The sequence below is a fragment of the Lotus japonicus genome, chromosome 1 (assembly GCF_012489685.1).
Source record: "Lotus japonicus ecotype B-129 chromosome 1, LjGifu_v1.2".
Taxonomy (NCBI): domain Eukaryota; kingdom Viridiplantae; phylum Streptophyta; class Magnoliopsida; order Fabales; family Fabaceae; genus Lotus; species Lotus japonicus.
In genome coordinates this window covers 70,441,198-70,449,474 of record NC_080041.1, presented here as the reverse complement: position 1 = coordinate 70,449,474, position 8,277 = coordinate 70,441,198, and the positions used below count along the sequence as shown (strand labels likewise).

Genomic DNA, 8,277 nt, shown 5'->3' with positions numbered 1-8,277 from the left:
CTATTTTAGTAGTGTTTTTAGTGTCATTTCCTTGTGTGTTTTGAGTCTTTTGTTGAGTCTCATGTAGTGTTTCATGCATTCTCATGCATTTTTATCTTTTCTTTAGTCTTTATTTTGTTTTGGTAATTTAGTAGTTTTATAGGGAGTTTTCTTGCATTTTAAGTAAAGTTTAGGACTTGCATGGTTTTGTTGTGTTTTGTGAGGGACCTCTTGTGCTAATGAGCTCTTGGAGCTTCTAGAATCTTCCTTGACTTGTTGGTTAGGTTTGGAGAGCAGAAACTGAAGGAGAAAGAAGGCCAAGAAGCATGAAATTGATGAAGAACTTAAAGAGGATTGAAAAGAGGAGTTTCAGAAGCCAAAAAGTCCTTTTCAGGCGAGCTTAAGCGCCTAGGCGCTGGGAATGGGCGCCTAGGCGCCAATTGGGTCCAGAGGCATGTTTTCCAACATGCAATTGGCGCTCAGGCGCTCTGAATTGGCGCCTGAGCGCCCAGCCTCGTTTATTTTGCCTATAAATAAGGCTTATGCCAATTTCTTTGATACATTTGGACATTTCACTCATTTTTGATCAAGTTTTAGAGCTGAGGAGAACTTTGGGGCCAAGGGAGGCTTCCAACTTGTATTCTTTCTCAGGTTTTCCTTACATTTTCTTTATGAATTCACTAGCCATGAGTGGCTAGTCTACTTTTTGCTTTGGGTTAAGAGATTCTATGAAATTTTAGTTTGTTAAATCCTATCTCTATGCATGAGTCTTGATTCAATCTTGTATTTCAATTCCTTATTGCATGCTTAGCTTTGGTGCACCTTTGCTATAGGCTAGATTATAATCAAATGGAAATTTGTTATGATTTAGAGACATGAATTGGAATAGATCCTTCTATACTTGCTTCTAGGCATAGAGTGAGGGTAGGGTTTTGTTGGCCTGAACATACATGCTTATTTACCCTTTATGAATGTTTAAGTACACAAGGAATTGGGCTTATCTTTCAGTTTGAGAGAGTTACTTTTGTGAGGAATCAACTAGTAAGTACATAGGCTTTAACAACAAGAGTTAAATCAAGGTTTCACATGCATAGGATAGGTGGACTAAAATGGATTAGATGATCAAAAACCCAAGGCAATTTCCCATCATTTGTTTTTCACAACTTATTCATCATTGCTCACTTGCAAAACTTTTGTCACAATCAGCCAAAACCAATCTTTGAAATTTACTGCTTTAAGAACTCGCAAACTTTAGGCTTAAATCAACAATTCTCACTCACAATCCCTGTGGTTCGATATTTTAAAACCCGGAGGTATTCGTACACTTGCGAATTGACCAACAAGTTTTTGGCGCCGTTGCCGGGGATTGTTTGTGGTTTTCGGTTTAAGTTAAAGAGTTTGTTTGTTTGTTTTACTAAGCATTGCATTGAATAGGTGTTACTAACCTTTTCTCTGTTTTGTGATTTCAGTTTATGCACGGTAGACTTGGTTCAGATCCACTGCTGTTTGATCCGGAGCCAGAACGCACCACCCTCCATCGTCGACGAGCTCAACAAAGAGCTGCTGAGTTAGCCGCCATGGTTGCCCATATGACGGAGGAGGAGATGCAAGCCCACATTGAAGAAAGAGTGAATGAGGCTCTTGCTCAAAGACTTCAAGAGCAAGAATTGGAGAATGTCAATCGTTCTCTTAGAGACCTCACCTCGGCTGCCATGAGCTACGATTATCCGGGCAGCATAGTTTCCCCCGATGGCACGGGAAATTTTGAACTGAGGCCGACATTCATTAATTTGGTGAGCCAAAATCAGTATGGTGGAGGTGCTCTTGAAGATCCTCATGCACACATGGAGCGGTTTATCCGCAATTGCAACACCTACAGAGTTCAGAATGTTTCAGCGGACACCATCCGCTTGAGTTTATTCCCCTTTTCATTGAGGGATACTGCTGAGGAGTGGTTGAACTCACAGCCCCAAGGTAGCATTACATCTTGGGAAGACTTGGCTGAGAAGTTCACCACAAGGTTTGTTCCAAGAGCCATCTTGAGAAAGCTCAAGAATGACATCATGAATTTTACTCAATCCACCGATGAGAATCTCTATGAAGCTTGGGAGAGGTTCAAGAAGCTCTTGAGGAGGTGTCCTCAACATAACCTTACTCAAGCTGAGTAAGTAGCAAAGTTCTATGATGGTCTCCAATATTCTTCGAGGTTTGGTTTGGATGCAGCTTCAAGTGGAGAGTTCGATGCCTTGCTTCCACAAGTGGGGTATGAGTTGATTGAAAAAATGGCTATAAGAGCCATGAACTCTAGTAATGATCGCCAAGCCCGAAGAGGAGTCCTTGAGGTTGAAGCTTATGATCAACTTATGGCCTCCAACAAGCAACTCTCCAAGCAAATGAATGAGATTCAAAGTCAAATGAAGACTACCAAGATTGGTGGTCGAGTTGCCAAGGTGGAGTGTGTGACTTGTGGAGGGCCACATGACAGCGAAGAATGCACAGAGACTAGACCGGAGGAGGAAGTGAAGGCTATGGGTCAAGCTCGGAATGACCCATTTTCAAATACTTACAATCCAGGATGGAGGAATCACCCTAATTTCTCTTGGAGGCAAGGTAGTAGTGGGCAAGGAAATGGCTTTCAAAGACAATTTCCTAGCCAAGGATTCCAAGGCCAAAGCTCAAGACAACCTCAAGAGCGAGGAGAAGGTGAAGGTAGTGGTTCCAAGAAGAGCATAGAAGAGTTGGTGGAAACTTTCATCAACCGGACGGAGAACAATTACAAGAATCAAAAGGCGGCTATCAAGAATCTTGAGAATCAATTTGGCCAGCTGGCCAAGCAAATAGCCGAGAGACCTCAAGGTAAATTTCCTTCCGACACTATCCCCAATCCTAAGCAAGAGAATGCCTCTGTTGTAGCCACTAGAAGTGGGAGAGTGATGAATGAATTGAAGAAAAAAACAGAGGGAGAAAAGAGAGAGGAGATAGTGGGAGGAGAAGTAGTTGTGCCTATTAAGGTGAGAAAGGAAGTTGATCTTACTCCTGAAACTAGCAAGGTTCCGTTCCCTAAAGCATTAGCTAAGAGGAGCTTAGATAAAAAGTTTTCAAAGTTTGTTGATGTTTTCAAAAAGCTCCACATTAGTATTCCTTTTGCTGATGCTTTGGAACAAATGCCTATATATGCTAAGTTTATGAAGGATATTTTGCATAAGAGAAGAAGATTGAAGGGAGTAGATGAGACAGTGTTGATGACGGAAGAATGTAGTGCCATTTTGCAACGGAAGATGCCTAAGAAGAGAAGGGACCCCGGAAGTTTCACTATTCCGGTGGAAATTGAAGGCATGGCGGATGTGGAAGCCTTGTGTGATCTTGGAGCGGGCATCAATTTGATGCCGCTCACCATGTTTGAGAGGCTTAACCTAGGAGAGGTTACTCCAACCATGCTCTCCTTGCAAATGGCGGATCGATCCCTCAAGATTCCATATGGGATTGTGGAGGATGTAATGGTGCGGGTGGACAAGTATGTGTTCCCCGTGGATTTTGTTGTGCTTGATATGGAGGAGGATGAGAAGATTCCTCTCATCCTTGGTCGACCTTTCTTAGCTACTGGTAGAGCTAAGATTGATGTTGACAAAGGTCACCTCATTCTCCGTGTTGGTAAGGAAAAGGTACGGTTTTCTGTTTTTAATCCTATGATTGAGACTAACCATGACAATGACTTTGTCTGTGATGTGATTAGAAGCAGGACAAAGGTTTTAGAAGAGACCCCCAAGGTTAATGCCCAAATTGATGAGTTCCATCCGGCTCTCATCAAGTTTGTTAGTGGTAACAAGTATGGGGGGTCCAAGTACAAGAACTTACATGCTCATATGGTGAAGTTTACCCAAGCTAGCACCCTTGCTAAGATTGAGGGTGTTTCAAGTGATGAAGTGAAGATTAAACTCTTCCCTCATTCTTTGACAAGGGAGGCTAGAGCTTGGTTTGATGAGCAAGAGGACATTGCCTCATGGGAGGATTTACTCCAGAGGTTTTGTGCAAGGTTTCTTCCTTGCGCTTGTGGTAAGTTAATCAATGGAAAGGAATTTCCTTCCTAACACCATCAGAAGGAGAGTCCACCTAGGACAATAACCTAGGGCTAAATGGGAGACAACCCATTCTTTTAATTTTGTTATTTTTTATCTTTGAATTTTGTAGTATTTTAGGTGTTTCATTTCAAAAAAAAAAAAGTAAATTTTTGTGGAAAAACTGGGTTGAGCGCCTAGGCGCCAATTCATGGGCGCCTAGGCGCCAATTAGTGGCAGAGGCACTGCCTCTGGAACTGGTGTGAGCGCCTGAGCGTTCCCCTCGAGCGCTCCTGTTCGTATTATTGCCCACATTTTGAGTTTTAAAACCCCAACCTTTCATTTTCCCACTCTTAACTCTCATTTCTCTCATATAAACGCACCCCACTCTCTCCAAACCCCATTTCTACTTCTCATTTCTCACTTGCACACACTTTGGCTATTCCTTTTGCTTCAAAGTTCTGCATTGCATCAAGTCTATTCCTCTTGCACCCACTCATTCTTAAGTCAAGGTAAGTTCCATTTTCCACTTCCCTTCATCATAGTTCATGAGTTTTTCAATGCATGCTTCTTTTGGGTAAGGGTGAGTGAATTTGTGCTAGTGCAAGTGGGGTTTGGGTAGTATTTGTTCATTATGGGTTGGTTTTGTGCTTAATTAGAAAGGGGTTGTGAATTTGTGAGGAATGGGTAGTTAGGATTTTGTGGATTAGTTTAGTTTAGCTTTTGCTTATAAGGTGTTTGATAGAATGCCTCAATGGGTTCTCTTAGTCGATTTTTGGCAAGTGCTTGTGGTAGTCTTTCTCTCTTTGCCAAAATCACTAAGAGACTTGTTGGGTGCTCTTAGGTTGTTCTATTTTTTTTTTGTACAAAGTTTCTCCTCTCATTTCTTTTTATTTTAGAACTAACATTTCTAACGTCTGTGGCTTGTGTATGTGCTAACAACTTTGCAGATGCCTGTAAAAAGAGCAAGAACCAACACAAGAGCTGCAGCTTCTTCCTCCACCTCCCGGAGTTTTGATCTCTCCCGCTTCCTATCAGCGATTAAGGAGGAGTTTTACCGAGCTCACCTAGCACACAAGGAGTGTGTGAAGGAGCGGGGAGTTTTGTATCGGGAGGGAAGGAGAGACCTCTTGGGCATGCAAGAAGCCATTGATATTAGGAGGTGGAAGAATTGGGTCAACCCCATTCCGTTTGCTTGTGAGGTCATGGTTAGGGAGTTATGTGCGAACACCTACTGTGACAATCAAGAGGACAGGTCCAGGCCACCGGTGAATTCATCTTGGTTCAGGGGAGATGTGATTGACTACAATCCAGCAGTCATTCGCAGGCATCTTGGTCTCCTCACGGAGGACCAAGAGAAGGAGCTTTTCCCCGAGAAGGCCACCTATCATGAGCTCTTAGAGGAGAAGTCACCGGAGATTTTGGAAGACATGAAGGCAGTGATTGTTAGGCCTGGGCGGGACTGGGAAGCAGTTGATGATGAGATTATATTTGTGAGGAGGAAGGATATGACACCGCTAGCCAGAGTTTGGGCTGAATTTTTGCAGGATTCCCTCATTCCTAGCTCTAACAAAACTGAAGTTAGAGAGGTTACAATAGTTGCCATCTACTGCATTGTGAGAGGCCATCCTATGGATGTGGCCACCATCATTGCTGATCGGATTTATTCCCTCTACAACAGGAGTAAAGACAAGCATCGGCCCATCTTTCCTCACTTGATTTGCTCGTTGATTCATGCGGTGAGGGACAGAGCTAGGAGGCCAGTCCATGTTATTGAGAAGAGGTTGCTTGTGGCACCTCTGCTCAGTAAGGAGAGGATCACTCAACTTTATAAAGAATGGACGGCAAGAATGCCTCAAGAGGAGGAAGAGGAAGAGGATCCTGAGGAGCCAGCGGAAGAAGAGGAGGAAGAAGAGGAAGAAGAAGAGGAGGAAGAAGAAAATGTTGAGGTGGTGAATGAGGTGGTTACTCCACCACGTGCTGACCCTTCTCCTGCTTGGATGGAGGCCGCTTTCGGCGGATGTTTTTGAGGCAAGATCGCCTACACAAGGATCTTGACCTCCATTGGAGGGGAGGTAGCACATCAGACCTCAGGTACAATGGGCCCATGGATTTTAATACCTTGGAGCAGGGGATGATAGACTTGAGCTTAATGCATGATGTCGGTGTTCATCCGGATTATGGCGATGGAAGGGGTGACCATGACCCCATGGAGTGACTTTGTTGAGGTATTTCTGCTCTTAGTTTAGGTCATGCATCTTTAGCATATTTTTCAATTTATAAACTTTGTTTTTCTTTTTATCATGCATTGTTAATTAGCTTTTTGTTTTAGGGTCTTCTACTTCCCTATACTCGCTTGTTTTTAGTTATAGTTTTGCTTCCCTACTTGTGCTGTTTTTGAAAATGCTGTTGTGAATACTTGTTGTTGTTTTTGGGGATGAGTGATTGCATGTTTGGGGAAGAGAGGAGGAGACTTCGGTCTTCCGAGTGTGTCTCGAGAAAGGAGTCGAGGTGAGTCCATTAAGGGTCTATCTTTGGCCCTTCACCATAAAAATTCCCTGGAGGATCCTGACTCGCTTGCAATTCTTGGTTCTGCATTAATTTCACTCATAGCATGCTTAGTGATTCATGTTTTATTCTTGAGACTTATAGGATTTCTTGAGATTCTGAGTTTGTGGTTGAACATTACCTTTAGTTGCCCCATTTGAGCTTAATTGGAGAATCTTTTTGTAGCCAAAAGTTTGGGGCGGATGTTTGGTTGGAATATTGGGGGAGTGATGGTCCTTGTTGTGTTGTATGGAGCTGGAAAAATGAGAAATAGTCTCTTGCCCCAAGAAAAAAAACAGTAAAAAAAGAAAGAAAAAGAACTCCTAACCAAAAGTTGGAGTTGGAAAAAGAAAAAAAAAAGAGTTTGAAAAGGGGGTGCAAGAGACTTATGCTAAAGTGTTTGTTGTGAAAAGCTCCGGGGTTAATAGAAGAGGACCACACTCAATGTGCTTGAAAGCCTAGTTTTCCCTTAGGGACCAACCACCATCATGCTTTACCTAGCCAATGTTTCAACCCTCTTGAAAGTCTCTTCGAATATTTGCATGTTTGATCTTTGTTGCCATTGAGTGAATGACATTCAGGACCTATGAACTTGCTTGTGTGCTCAGTGCACTAAATTTACATCTCATCCTAGGATTTTTAGTTCTATATGTTCTCATGAATGGACTCTACACTCTTCTCTTTTCAAAAGATGCATGAAGTAGGTTGTCGGGTCTTTCTCTTGGAACTAGCTGTGATTACTGGGTCCCCCTGTTTTTCTTGTAGTATTCCTTGTTGAGAGCACTTGTTTGGGAGCATTTCTTGCGCTTGAGGGCAAGCGAGTGTTATTTACGCTCGAGGGCGAGCTGCCGTTGAGTATAGTGGTGTGATGACCCTATTTTAGTAGTGTTTTTAGGGTCATTTCTTTGTGTGTTTTGAGTCTTTTGTTGAGTCTCATGTAGTGTTTCATGCATTCTCATGCATTTTTATCTTTTCTTTAGTCTTTATTTTGTTTTGGTAATTTAGTAGTTTTATAGGGAATTTTCTTGCATTTTAAGTAAAGTTTAGGACTTGCATGGTTTTGTTGTGTTTTGTGAGGGACCTCTTGTGCTAATGAGCTCTTGGAGCTTCTAGAATCTTCCTTGACTTGTTGGTTAGGTTTGGAGAGCAGAAACTGAAGGAGAAAGAAGGCCAAGAAGCATGGAATTGATGAAGAACTTAAAGAGGATTGAAAAGAGGAGTTTCAGAAGCCAAAAAGTCCTTTTCAGGCGAGCTTAAGCGCCTAGGCGCCAATTGGGTCTAGAGGCATGTTTTCCAACATGCAATTGGCGCTCAGGTGCTCTGAATTGGCGCCTGAGTGCCCAGCCTCGTTTATTTTGCCTATAAATAAGGCTTAGGCCAATTTCTTTGATACATTTGGACATTTCACTCATTTTTTATCAAGTTTTAGAGCTGAGGAGAACTTTGGGGCCAAGGGAGGCTTCCAACTTGTATTCTTTCTCAGGTTTTCCTTACATTTTCTTTATGAATTCACTAGCCATGAGTGACTAGTCTACTTTTTGCTTTGGGTTAAGAGATTCTATGAAATTTTAGTTTGTTAAATCATATCTCTATGCATGAGTCTTGATTCAATCTTGTATTTCAATTCCTTATTGCATGCTTAGCTTTGGTACACCTTTGCTATAGGCTAGATTATAATCAAATGGAAATTTGTTAT

At 42.3% G+C, this 8,277-nt stretch overlaps 1 non-coding gene across 1 annotated transcript; it reads right to left on the bottom strand.

Annotated features, from left to right (window-relative positions):
• Nucleotides 1-2,024: 2,024 nt before the first annotated feature.
• Nucleotides 2,025-2,131, bottom strand: LOC130734769 (small nucleolar RNA R71). Its single transcript, XR_009018114.1, has one exon. It is a non-coding gene; the product is annotated as a small nucleolar RNA R71 (small nucleolar RNA).
• Nucleotides 2,132-8,277: the final 6,146 nt, after the last annotated feature.